The 14522-nt window shown below is 42.1% G+C and overlaps 1 long non-coding RNA gene and 1 pseudogene across 1 annotated transcript; both read right to left on the bottom strand.

Annotated features, from left to right (window-relative positions):
- Positions 1-3554: 3554 nt before the first annotated feature.
- Positions 3555-5351, bottom strand: LOC140523947 (uncharacterized). The gene is made up of 2 exons (XR_011973518.1): positions 5220-5351; positions 3555-4281 (listed from the first exon to the last, which is right to left on the bottom strand). It is a non-coding gene; the product is annotated as an uncharacterized lncRNA (long non-coding RNA).
- A 5154-nt stretch (positions 5352-10505) lies between these two features.
- LOC140523003 (S-methyl-5'-thioadenosine phosphorylase-like) lies at positions 10506-12352 on the bottom strand (annotated as a pseudogene).
- Positions 12353-14522: the final 2170 nt, after the last annotated feature.

The following is a 14522-nucleotide window of genomic DNA, read 5'->3' as shown; positions in this document are numbered from 1 at the left end:
AATTTTTCCTCCACTTCTCTTGCTTGATTTTCAAAATCCTTTTTGAGCTCTTCCATAGTCTGAGACCATTGAATATTTATTTTGGATGTTTGGGATACAGAAGCCTTGACTTTTACATCTTTCCCTGATGGTAAGCATGTTCTTCCTCATCCGAGAGCATGGGAGAAGATATCTGTTCACCAAGAAAGTAACCTTCTATGGTCTTATATTTTTTCCCTTTTGTGGGCATTTTCCCAACCAGTTACTTGGCTTTTGGGTCTTTTGTCAAGAGTAGGGTATACTCTGGGGACCTGTAAGATATCAGTTCCTCCAAGGTAGCACAATCAAGCGTATACTGGTCTGGGAGCAGTGAAGAATTTTTGTGCCCAAAATCTTAGCAGAGTTTCCTCTCCACAGGCACCTGACCTCCAGTTCTGCCAAACTAGCACTGGGTGGGTGGGATTCAGTTAAGCTGTGGGGGCAGAGCCACCATTCAGTGCAAGACAAAGACCAGCTCCCTCAGTGCCCCCAGGGGTTTTTACAGTCCAGCAATGGTCTCAGGCTGCTGTAGGGGTTGCCTTGAGATCTGCTGCTGCCTGCTCAATGTGGCCTCTGCTGGCCGCTGCCTGAGGCCAGAGCTATGGGAAGGCCCTTCTCCCTTCCTAGCCAGCTAAAAAGACCCCGTCACTGACCTTTGGCACATGTGGGTTGAGGGATCTAAGGACCCGCTGTTGCAACTGGAGATTCCGCCCCTGAGGTGTCCTCCTCCCAGAGCCTCCTCTCACCACCCTGTGTGGCCAAGGCTGGGCTGGGCTCTGTGTCTGTTGCAACCAACCTTTCCCATGCGCCTTTCAGGTCACCCTGGGCTGGAAATCTCCTCCACTCTGTTGTTCTTACTTCTGCTGCTCCAAAATTTGTTGAGAGTCCCTCTCTATAGATATTTTATGGGCTGTGTGGGGAGAGTCTGCATTTTTTTGTCTTTCTACTCCGTCATTTTGGCTCTGCCCCAACTATTTTTCTGTCATGGACCCCTCTGACCTATTGACCTCTTCTTAGAATAATGGTCTTAAATACATAAAATAAAATACTTAGGATTACAAAGGAAACCAATTATAATGAAATATTTATTAAATTGAAACAAAATTCACTGCAAACTTCTCATTGTACAGATGAGGAAACTGAGTCTGAGAAAATTAAAGTGTCTTGCCCAAGGTCATGCAGATATAAGTGCCAGACAAGAGACCTAAGACCTGGTCCCTGAATCTGGATCCAATGCTTTTTCTAAGAACAAGGAGAGCACCATGCTAGATGCTGAGGGATGGACAAAGATAAAGTTGTTTTTTTTCCACTGAGCTCAAACCTAACACTACAGCATTAAAAGTTCACTTTTTTTGTTCAGGGTTGGGGTAGGAGGGAAGGGATCAGGCTGCTTTGATAAGGACATTAGATCTCTCTGGTCACAGATCTTCGTGATGATCCTCTAAGTCTTGGTGACTGTGGGATTCAACTACTATTATCCTTCACATTACTCTATCTGGTCTCATTAGTGAATCATCTCTGGTTCTTTGGGATTTAGATGTGTCCTGGTATGGAAAGTTGCCGCATGTCCTCTCTAAGTCCCAGGTGATCCCAGACTTCTTGTTTCAGGGGGTCTCTTTTCCTCTCTTATCCTCAGACCTCGGTTTCTTATCCTGCCAAGGATTGGTCACTTCACCATCCACCCCTTCCCTTCCAACTCCACAGGCTCATTTCTTTAATAGCTATCACTAGTGTGGGGGTGGCAAGGTCAGCTGGTGAAATCATCTATTTGTAAACATTTTTCTCAAATAGCCTCCTACTTAATAATTATAGTAGCCTGTGTCTATCTAGACAACACATTATGGTTTACAAAAAATTTTCTTAGCAACCACCTTGTGTTATTCCCATTTTACAGATGTGGAAATTGAGACAAAGATGGGTTATATGGCCAATTCATCTATGTATCACAACTGAGACTGGAGTCACTTTTAAAACTGATTTTTCGCAATGTACCACTTTGCTTCTGAGAATCATTCAACCTTGGTATTCAAGGGAAATTTAGAAATTATCAGGCCCATCCTCCCATTCAGCACTGGAATCCCCTTTAACTTACTTTGGAGCCCAACTCATTGATGGCTTTTACTTGAATACTTCCAGGGAGAAAGAAGTGACATCCTTTCAAGCCAACAGCTCCAGCTCTACTGAGCAGGACAGATAGGGATGGCCAAGTCTCTGTTGCTACCTCACATAAAAGTCTATTTCAGTTTTTAAAAATATCTATCAGGAGTCATATAGATCCTTTCTTCCTTCCTTTCCCTTCCCTTCTTTTCCCTTCCCTTCTCTTCCCTTCCCTTCCCTTTTCTTCCCTTCCCTTCCCTTCCCTTCCTTTCCTTTCCCTTCTCCTCCCTTCCTTTTTCTTCCATTCCTTTTCTTCCTTTTTCTCTTCCTTCCTTTGTCTCCCCTTCTTTTTCCTTCCTTCTTTTTCTTTCCCTTTCCTTCCTTCCATCCCAGAAGGCAGCTCTTCTTCCCTTTCAGAGTACATTCCAGGTAGCAGTGTACTCGGAACTTCTGGTACTTCACTTCCTGCTTTCTCTCTGTCATAAAGTGTCATAAAGATGTGGGCACAGTTTTCTGAGAAAACCTCTCTCTTCAGGCCATATGCCAGCCTATCCTGGAGAATGAGATCAGAATTCCACATTTATCCTTTCTTTTACTTGTGAGAAGGAACATGCAAAAGTGGAGATTACTTCTGTGTCAGACTTAAGTATGTAAGACAGGGAAGTCTGTCCTCCATTTTCCATAAGTCTTCAAACAGAATCCAGTTTCCTTCCAAGAACTAGAGGGGGCCATAAGGAACCAACCTGGGCTCCTACTACTCCCTCGCATACACAGTTCTCTATGAGAGCTACTTTCCTGTAGAATCAGGAAGACCTGAGTTCAAATCTGGCCTCAGACACTTACTAACTATATGGCTCCAGGTAAGTCACTTACCCTCTGTCTGCCTCAGTTTCTTCATATGGAGGATAATAATAATACCAACTTCCTAGGGTTGTTGTGAGGGTCAAATGAGATAAGCACCATAAAGCACTTAGCACAGTGCGCAGCATAGTAAGTGCTTTATAAATGTGCCAACATTATTATTACTATTTATTATTATTATCATTATCTTGGCAGCCCTTTCCACAAGCCCTCATATCTCAAAGGCAGAAACCCAACCTCCTGATGAAACACTTGGCTGCTGAGCCAGACATACCAGGAGTGCCTCAGGAGGAACGACATCCTAAATCAAAATCGTTGCAACACTTTGCTTGTAGGTGGAGTTATTTCTACCCATCTGACACACCATTCATTTGGGAATAGCAAGGCACTGATTCTACTTCCTTCTATCATCACTTTAGCTCTAAGGTTACTCCTGAATATAGTGCACAGAGGTGGCTTGGTCCATGACCAAAGCAGGGACTTCATTTTTGTGTCTTTCCCAGCTGACCAAAGATGCTTAGAAAAATTTCATCAGGGAAGTAGTAACAGAGATTTGAGGAATAAGAAACAACCAGAAATTGAGGTATTCCTTTACGCTTTATTATCACACATTCACAAAATCAAATTTAGTCAGCCAATACTGTTTTAGGGCCTACTGTGTGTGTATCTGCAGAAAAAAAATGCATATGGCTGAGTCCACAGAGAAATCTCCATAGAGAAAGACCTCTATGTGTAGATCAGGCAGTTACATGGATCAGAGGAGAGCATGGGTTTCTGCAGTTAACCTTCTGGGGGAAACTCAGCTCTCCCAAGACATCTCCAAAGGGAGGGGAAGAGAAGTAAGGGGAGGCAGTAGGCAGGGGAAGCCTTTTCTGTCATTCTCCTTGTAGGCTGGTCTTCACTTTTGCTGCTGGGGCCAACTCAGCAGCCTCCAGAGCAGCAGCCAGAGCCACCCCGGCCTACAGAGGTCTGGGATCTCTGGCTACTGCTATCCCCACAGCAGCAGCAGCCTCGACGTCTGCGGCGCCGGGAAGGTAGACAGCAGCCTCCAAAGCATCCAGTAGAACTAGACCCACAGCATCCTGAGGACCCACAGCATCCTTCAGAATCAGACCCACAGCATCCTCCTGATCTGGACCCACAGCATCCTCCTGAGCTAGACCCGCAGCATCCTCCTGAGTTGGACCCACAGCATCCACTAGATGAAGGAGCTGGAGTAGGGGCTGGCATGGGGGTCGAAGAGGAGCATTGGGGATAGCCTTTGGCTGAAGCCTGGGAAGACATCTTTCTGCTGTCTAAGCAAGCCTGGAAGAAAGTACCATATATAAAACACAAGTTAATTTTTTTTCCTTCCCAGACCTAGAATTTGGGCATTCTTGAAATATAGCACAGTTAGTATGTAAAACAAAAGAAGTCTCTCAAATAATCTTTCAGCAATACATCCCTCTGGTTAGATCCCTGGACCACAGATTGAGAACTAGAAGGGTATAGAGAGAAACTCACTGGCCTAATTTACTTTAGAGGAAACTGAGCTCTAGGGAAGTGAAATTACTTGTCCGCAGTCATAGGGGTGGTAAGTGACAGAGACAAGATCTATTTTTTGAGTGGAAATTTTCTACAAGGAGTCAATTTGCCACTAACTCCAAAAGGTCTCAATGGGTGGTACAAAATGAAATACTGCGGCTATTACTATATACATATCAGGGCATTTATAGGCAATATACACATGTAATATGTATATTCCACTATAATCATATAATAAAATATTACCTATGTAGTATACATACATATATCTATATGTTTACGAATGTATTCTTATAACTAAAACAAAGATTGAAGTTTTTTAGACCAATGTTCCAAAACTGGGTTTTTCTCTCTCCCATTCTTTCTTGCTTCATATTCTCATTTATCCCATATGATCCATAAGGAGTATATCATGATGAGGCAGAAAGGACACTGGGTTACACTACAGAGAGGACCTGGATTCTAGTCCCATTTCTGCCCCTAACTAGCCAGAATAAATTGTTATGTGGCCCTAAGCAAGCCATATCATATCTTTTGGCCTGTTTCATTATCTGTAAAATAAAGGAGTTCTCAGGGATCTTTGAAACCCCAACCAGTTCTAACATTCCAAAGCTCCCCATTCCAGTAAGTAACTTCTTGACATATCCATCCTCCCCCCATGCACCTCTGTCTCTGACTCCCCATAGCCTTCTCCTTCCAGGTTCCTCTTTGAGACTCACCCCACACTGGGTTCCCAGGGATGTTTCACTCAGTTCTTCAACCAAGAGACGTCGTCACTTCTAGAGTAATGAACTGAGTAGCAAACAGGTGGAAGACTTTTTATACAGGTTCTAGACTGTCACCTGGCTAGTGAAAACATAGGCTCTTGCTATGGGAAGGTGGGGCCTCTTTCACAATATGCATGCCCTGGTGACAGCTCATGTCCCCAAGCCAAATTCTTCCATCACTCATGTCCTGCACAGTGAGTACTGTAGGTGGTACACGTGGGAATTCAAATCACTTCAGAGAGGTGCCAGTTTGCCTCTGGCATATTGATTTTTTCCAACATGGCTCCACTCACCAGGAAGGTAGCTGTTATGTGTGTGTGTATGTGTGTGTGTGTGTGTGTGTGTGTGTGTGTGTGTGTGTGTGTGAAAGATGCATTTGTGCTGGGTTGGATTGAGGGGGAAGACAAGAGGAAAAAGTAAAAGAGTCTGGAGTTGTCTAGAGGTCCATCCTTCTTGGGCCACAGCTCTTACCTTCTAAGCTCCTCAGATTATGCTCATGACCATTTATATACTCCTATATAAAGTTGTTTACTTAGCACTGTATTTTTAAAAATTGGTTATTTTGGTTCAAGACTATTTTAACTTGATCGTTGTTCCCTACTGCCAGCTGCTTGGTTAGCCTAGTGCCTGGAATTCTGCTACTCAAAGAAATGATGCTTCATAGCATCACAGATTTAAAGTTGGAAGGAATCTTAGAAGTCACCTAATCAAACATCTCTACACATAAAAAAACAGAGGGTCTAAGAGGCTCAATGATTTACCTAGAGTCACAAAGGAAGTAAGTAGCAGAGGCAAAATTAGAACCTAGTTTCTCTCTCTAGAGCCATTTGCATTGTACCCCACACTGCATTCTAATGGTTTCATTCAATGATGAAGTAAAGCACTGAGGGATTATACATGAAGAAGTACCCACACAGAAGAAACTAGGCATCTTTGAAGAATTGACATCAATATGTAGATCCCTGCCCCTGCTTCTATGATGTTGATCTATCTAGTATAGGAGATCTGCATTTCTCTGGATTGTTTTCTTTCTCCTTTTGGGAAAAAAAAAAAGTGTTCCATGGCAAGCTAGGTACACAATTACAATGGCAAAAGACGGAATCTTGATGTCCAGAGAAACTATCTAAGACTCTTAAATCCAATCTCCTATTTGCTTCTGAACCAACGAATGAATCAGAGGGATCCAAAGCTGAGAATTTTGAAAAATTTGGCATCTTGAAGAAAACTGAAAAAAGACAATACGGAGAAAATAAATATTACCAATGACATATCAATTTCAGGTAGTTGTCCTGAGAATTAGGATTTCTTATTACATATACTTAGAAGAATGTGAGCCAAGATCTGACTTGATTTCATCAATGGGCAAAGTGGGAGCTGGTGTAAAGGAAGATAAGGAAGGAAGGAGAAGGGATAGAATTTGTTCAGGAAACATGTGTCCAGTTGTAATATGGGGAAGGAGATGAAAGAATTTGGTACAAATACTCTCCTTCCTGACATCATGCTTGATTAAGAAATGCTTCTGATATCTTGGCTAACTTCTTGGATATAACCTTCAAATGTAACTTGGTGAGCAGGTAAGTAGTGACTAACAGTACACACGAGTGTAAACACCTGCAGTAGGAGCCCTGATGTTAGACAATGATCCCTGGATTAAAAGTCTTCTGTGGTAATTGACTAAGCAGGTGATTCTAATCAATTAATCAATCAACAAAAATTTATTAAGCCACTACGTGCTATTTACCAATGGTATCAAACTCAGATAGATGCAGGGGCCACTTAACCCTACATTAGGATCCCTGCAGGGGTATATTGACTTAAAAAACCACATATTAATATCATCATCTATGTTCCATTGTATTTTTATTTATTTTGGTAGATATTTCTCAATTACATTTTAATCTGTTTCTGGTCTCACTCTGGATATTCTGGGTTACATGGAGAACCAGTGTTTGATACTTCAGGTGTAGTGGACAGACAGAGTGCTGGACCTGGAGTTAGAGATACTCCAGAGTTCAAATATGGCCTCAGATAGTTAATAGCTGTGTGACCCTGGGCAAGTCATTAAACATCTCTCAGTGTCAGTTGACTTATCTGTAAAATGGAAATAATAATGGGATCTACTTCCAGGGTTGTTTGTGAGTCTTTGTAAACTTTAAAGTGTTACATAAATGCTAGCTATTATGAGATAAATGTATTCTTCTTCTTCATCACTTACTATATATCAAATACTGTACTAGGTCCTGAGGATACCAATACATCCATGATTTATAACTCCCTCCTTCCAGCCTTCTGCGTGACTTTTGAAAGGTGAAGAGACATGGCGAGGCCCGAGGAAAACATCACTTGGCTGTGCCTGGATGGCGAAAGTCCCAGAGTCATCTGTTGGTCAGCGTAATGGTAATGAGATCAAAGATCTTCCCCACTCATTAAAGGGTCTTCCCATTAAGGGGAGTTTAATTAGGAAGGCCCACATCTTTTGTTAATAATGCACTGGTTTTCAAGAATTGTGATGCCCTCTTCCTCTAAAAAGTATATAAATACTCTGAGGTGAGGTTTTACTTTGGGGCTTACTCATTGGAAGTGTTTGTTTGATCAGACTAGACTCTGGGCAACTGCTAAGGAGCCCCCTGGCTTTGAAAACCCAGATGTTGTGCTTGTCTCTCTAGTAACTATGTATGTATGTAATGGTCAGACAGTTGGATCTGTCTGTTGATCTGTGATATTTGTATTGCTTATGGTCAGGCAACTGGAAGCCCCATTTGTTGATTGGTCTTTGTTTCTCTCTTTGTATTTTCTCTGAGTTCAGAGTATTGACTTTTTCCCTGAACTAAGTGAATTATATATATGTTTGATTAAAGTGATTGCTGACAGCTCAAAAGTTGACTTTCCTTTTAGAAAAGCAGATCAAAGAACTTGTGATATCAGGCCCTCCTGTGTATGTTGAGGTCCTTGCTTTTACAGTCAGGTGGGCACAGCTTAACCCAGTTTGTTCTCTGCTCTGATCTTGAGCCAGCAGTCCCAGCTTCCCAGAAGGAACACTTTCTTCTTTCCTAAATTAGCTCCCTTAAAAATTCTCTTATGTAACCTTGATGACTTTTGCAATAGAACCTATGATCAAAGAACCTGGGAAAAGTGGACCAAGACCCTCTGCCTCCTGGCACAGACTGGGTACCTGAAGTGCTTCCACGTTGGGGGGAAATGTTGTTCCTTACATGTGTGCTCAGAAACTGAGCAAGATTCTGGAACACAGGGGACAGGATATAACTATGGACAGCATGTTCCTCCATGATGGAGACATGCAGAGAAGTGGCCTCAGTCATTTTTATATCTCCCTTTATGATACAGAAGAAAGAAGAGGGAAAGGGTATGATGGCTTGAGGGGAGAAACAGGCTAGGGGAACAAGGAACAAATAGAAGACAGCAAATACCAGAAATTCTAAGCTCTGTCATCAGTTAGTAATTAGAGGTGAAGATTTTAATGCCAAGGATTTCACCAAAATGTATGTGAGAGAGGAAGTCAACTCATCACCTAACAGAAAACTCGTGTGTGTGAAGGTCAATCAATCAATCAAACATTTTTTAAGCACCTGCTAGGTGCCAGGCCCTGTGTTAAATGATAGAAATACAAAGAGAGGCAAAAGAAGCTCACAATCTAATGCAGGAGACACCATACAAACAAATATAGACAAAGTGAGCCACATACAGGATAAATCAGAAATAATGAATAGAGGGAAGGCACTGGAATGAAGAGTGGTTGGAAAAAGGCTTCCTGTAAATTGTGGGGTTTTAGTTGGGACTTAAAGGAAACCAGAGAGGTCACTGGTTAGAGTGGAGGAGGGATTACAGGCATAGAGGACAGCAAGAGAAAATGCCCAAAACCAAGAGATGGGACATCTTGTTAGTTAGTTGGCATTCCAACTAAGATCTAGCCTGTGGCTGGATCAAAGAGTCAGGTGCAAGAAGACTGGAAAGGCAGGAGAGACTAGGTTTTGAAAGGCTTTAAATGACAAATAAAGCATTTTGCATTTGCTTCTGGGCAATAGGAAGCCATTGTCGTTTATTGAGGGCAGCTAGGTGGTAGAATATCTAGTCTAGAATCAGGAAGACTCAGGAGACTTATCTGATCAGATCTGATCTCAGACACTTATTGGTGTGTGACCCTGGGCAAGTCACTTCACCACGTTTGCCTCAGTTTCCTCATCTGTCAAATGAGCTAGCGAAGGAAATAGCAAACCACTCTATCTTTGCCAAGAAAACCCCAAATGAAGTCACAAAGCACCAGACATGACAGAAGTGACAACGTAGTTTATTGAGTAGGTTGGGGGTGGGGGTCAGGGTAACATGATCACTTTAGTGGCTGAACAATGGATGGATTAGAGTGTGAAGAGAAGTGAGGCAGGCAGATTCCCAGAAGGCTATTGCAATAGTCCATGTGTGAGGTGGTAAGGGTCTGCAACAGAACGGTGTCAGTGTCAGAGGAGAGAAGATGGTATATTTGAGAGAAGTTGATAAGGTGAAAGCAATAGGCAACAGTTTAGATATGGGAGAGGAAATGCTGAGGAATCCAGGATGATGTCTAGGATGTCCTGTCCTAGGGGACTGGGAGAGCAAAGCAGAAAGAGCCTTTTGGTGAAAGCTGAGGTACCATAAGGAGCGTTCACTAGTTCAGGTCACAGAAAAGAAGGGAGGTGAGAATCTAGTCTTGGAGAGGTCATTGATTCTTTTGCCTGTGTCCAAGCTGCTCCTCTGGATGAAAGGAAGCAATTTATCAACAGCCCCCAGATCTTTCTATATCAGCCACTGTTGGAACTCCCAAACTGCTTATTCCTCCCACTGATGCTGCTGTTGTCCCAGCAGGAAGAACTCTGGTGCCTGTGCCTATGGGATCTCTTTGGATCATTGGGAAAGAGGCAGCCCCAGCATTTCCCAGAGTTAGAACTTCAGCTTCTGCCAGAGCTAAGATGACAGCATCCTGTATGTCCTCCATAGGTAGAACCACAGTAGATAGAACCATAGCAGAAAGAGACTGGACGATGGCATGGCAGAATGGGAGGATGGCTGGAGGGCAGGGCATTTGGGATGGCTTTGGTAAAGGGGCTGGCATGACTTCTGGCTTCACTGGTAGTACTTTTAGGGAAGCTGAAAGATATACACAAGTGATCAAGGTTGCTATATATCAGTGACCTCCTTACATTTAAATTTGAAATAAAATTCTTTTTTTTAATGGTAGGCAAGAAAATGATTTTATTAAAAAATCAAAAAGCTCAAATTAATAAATCACATATAAAGTAATTCACAGTTCCACAAAAGCAACAACAATTTTAAAAATAGATAAAATGTCAAAAATAAAATGCCTACAATACTCAAATGTATACATATATTTTTTCTTGAATTGTCTTCATCTCTAGACAAATATAATTCTCCTTGGAAAGACAGGCAATGAAAAAGAATGTCAAGCACTTTTCTAACAGAAAAGACTCAACAAGCTACCTACTTCTCAGAGCAAAATATACTGTTAGCATTTAACGTTGGGAGAAATAATCCACTTTAGCATGGAAATTTCTTTCCTTAAACTTGCAAACATTAGAGATACTGGGATGGCAGCTTGTTTCCAAGTACCTTTAGAAATCTTCAGGTTCCCCTTACTTCTGAAGCTACCAAGACCTAGCAAAAGTAAACTCTTTAGTAAATACAATCTTTTATCACCACAACTATTTCACAAGTGGTACAAAACATGTGATACTCTATTATTTGTAGTAATTATGCATCCTGGAAATTACTTCAAAAAGGGACCTCTTCTGCTCCTCTGAGTTTCCACACCATTTCAGTGTCTTGGTAAAATAATGGAAAATTGGACCATGTGTTTCATGTTGCATAGGGTTTTTGTCCACTCCATAGATCCGATCTGTGGTATTGCAATGAGAAGTAAACTTACGGCCTTATTCGAATTTTCTTTCAGTCTTCATGACATTATCAACTGAAACCACTTCCTCATGCTCTTTCCATCAGTCATAATCTGTCACCATAGCAAAGGTGCATAGCAAATTCCAGCTTCTCTGGCAAACACCACCTCCAGAACTGTGGTGATATTGATCAGATTTCCTCCCCAAACACTGAACATCAGGCTTTCTCCCTGAAAACTAAAACGGGGTCCCTCCATGGTCACCATTGTTCCCTTTGAGTGGCACTTGAACCCAAGTTTCTTAGCAGTCTCTATGAGAACCTCTCTGGTTTTGAAGCAAAATGACTCAGTCATTGGAATGTGACTCCTGCAGAACAGGCATGGCTTCCATCATAGAAGGCTCGAGGTCTTTTGGTTGTCCTGTCAACAAACTGGTCAATTATGACTATGTCTCCAGGTTGGATTTCTTCGCTTAAAGAGCCACAAGCAGTAGTCACTATAATGTGAGTGCAGCCCTCCTCCTTTAAGACCCATGTTTGCTTGGAAGTTGATATTTGAAGGCATGATGGTATACTGCCTTCCATGTCTTGCAATCAAGTCAACATTTTTTACCTTCCCCCAAATCAAGGTATCTGATGATTTGCCATATGTTATATCAACATATTTTTCAGTTTTTCCTTCTAAAATTTCAGGATCATCTAGACCAGTTCCACGAATAATCCCAATCCTCACAGGTGGGGCAGTGGCTGCAGAGGCCGTGTTTGCAGGAGGGCTGGGCGGGAGAGAGCAGGGCAGGCACAGAGAGCATGCAGACAGAGTGCAGACTACCTGAAATAAAATTCTTAATACATTTTACTTATGATCAAACAAAATTTTAAAACCTAGGCCCTAGAAATTACAAAATGGTTGCTATTACTGAAGAGTTTATGTTCTATTGACTTCATTTGGTTCAAATAAATTCTCAATAACTTCAAAGCCATTAGCTCTCACCTCCCCGCTTTCATTTTACCAAATGCAGAATTAGAGAATTTCAGAGCAAGAAGGGGCCTCCTAGATAAAAAAGAAAAAATGAATTCTCTCTACAACGTACCAGAGAAGTGCTCATCTAGCCCTTTTGTGAAGATCTTCAGGGAGGAGGAAACCACTACCTCCTTGGATGCCCCATTCCTCCTTGGGATGTCATCACCGACTGTTAAGAAGTTTTACAAGTCTAGATTTGTATCTTTTTCCCTTCCACCAAGAGTTCTCAGTTTTGCCTTGAGGGGCTAAACTTGAGGAGTAAACATTATATTTCTTTGTATATTCCTCTTCTTTCTGACAGTTCTTCAGATTTATAAAAATAGCTAATCAGATTCAGGGCTGAGTTTTCTCTTCTGGAGGTTAAATGCCCCCTTTGTTGTTGTTCAGTTTCAGTCATGTTGGACCCTTTGGGGTTTTCTTGGCAAAGATATTAGAATGGTTTACTCTTTCCCTCTACAGCTAGCTACAGAGGAAACTAAATGAGTTTCTTCATTTGACAGATGAGGAAACTGAGGCAAATGGGTTTAAGTGACTTGCCCAGGGTCACAAGTTAGTAAATGTCCTTACTTTTTTCAGTTGATCAAACCTTGAGTTCCTTCATCATCCTCCTTACCCACTTCTGACTGCTCTCCAACATGTTTCTTTTTTTGGTGGGGGGAGGAACACTGGATCTATGATTTCATTAGTATAATGTTCAAGTTTTATCTCTGTGGCATACTGGCTGTATGATTCTGACAAGTTATTTAACCTCCCAATGCTCCAGGAAATTCTTTGAGATTATGAATTGCAGAGCAGAGTAGGTGATGATCTTTGTTGGGAGAGGGAGTTGCCCTCTCTGGAGTTCCCTATACCAACGAAAGCACAGATTGGGGAGGGGGGAGGCAGGAAGGGTTGTTTTTAACTTTAAGTCTTAGGGAATTATTTGGGGCACTGAGAAGGTTTTGTTGTTATTGTTTTGGAGGCAATGGAGTTAAGTGACTTGCCCAGGGTCACACAACTAGCAGGTGTCTGAAGCCAGATTTGAACTCAGGCCCTCCTGGCTCTAGGCTTGGTGCTCTATCCACTGTCCCACTTGGCTGTCCCAACTGAGAGTTTAAATGAACTGCTCAGTCACACAGCAATTCTATGACAGTTGTGTAACCTGAACTCAAACCTTCTCAGTTCTAAGGCCAGCTTTCTATCAATATAATTCCTTAAAATATGATGCCCACAACTGCATACAATAGCCTAGATGTGATGGAAGGAGTGCCCAGCACAGAGGGATAATCACTTCCCTAGTCCTGGAAGCTACACCTCTAACCTCTCCACAGTGCACACCCATCGCTTCTTGTTGGTTTTTCTTTTCTTGTCTTGATGCTCTCCCTTCGTGAGTGCTTTCCCCTCCCCCAACTTTTAGATTGGGTCTCTCCTCTCTCTCTCATCCTCCAATCTCCTTTTGAAGAAGCAATGCTTGTTCTCCCTCATCTCCATCCCACTGTCAGGAAAGATACCTTTCTGGATGGATGATGAGAGGAGGTTCCCAAGGAGTCAGTTGGACTGAAAAGCCCTAAGAGACAAGACCTTTTATAGTCTTCTGTGTGTGGGCTCTGACCCATTTGTGAGATGACTGACTCTTTCACAATTGGCAGTGGGGCTGACTTTTCACATTCCAAGGGTCCAATACTTCTAACCCACACATAAAGTTAGGCACTCAGCAGAATTAGGTTAGATTCCTATCTTCATTCAGAAAGACAGTGTGATAGATCTCCTAAGATTGCATATTCCTTCTCCACATGGTTCTCATATCAATCTCATAGGCAGCTCTACTATGCTCCATACTTACAGGGTGTGCCAAAGATGGCTTCTAGGAAAAGAAAATTCTTTATCAGAATATCCCAAAACTAAAATACCACACTCTCTTTTAGAATGAGGACTGTATTACAAAATTCACTTACTTCAAACCAACTTAGTATCCTTATTCTTCAGTGGACCAAGAATTCTAGGAAGTCTATATAGGCTCAGAGTAGGGACCTGTGCCTTCTTCCTTACTTGTTCTAACAAGAGAAATCATCACTAATAAAACATGAGCAGTGACAATAAAAGCAGAAATTATCTTTACTTTGCATTGGGAATCAAGGAAACACATTTGTTCCATCATGGGGAGGGAAGGGTGTGCTCACTTTTACCTGCAGTGTGATACCCTTTGGCAGGGTAGGCACAACAACTGAGAATGCATAAGTTCACATAATTAAATGTAGAGTCATACCTAACGTTGTGCAATGGGATTTTGTTAGGGTGCCAACATGCAGGGGTGGTGAATTCCATCTCTTTGTAATTCAACCATGAAGACCTTT

This window comes from Notamacropus eugenii, chromosome 2 (assembly GCF_028372415.1).
Source record: "Notamacropus eugenii isolate mMacEug1 chromosome 2, mMacEug1.pri_v2, whole genome shotgun sequence".
Lineage (NCBI taxonomy): Eukaryota > Metazoa > Chordata > Mammalia > Diprotodontia > Macropodidae > Notamacropus > Notamacropus eugenii.
Note: the sequence above shows the minus strand (reverse complement) of the source record. Positions and strands in the feature narration are given on the sequence as shown.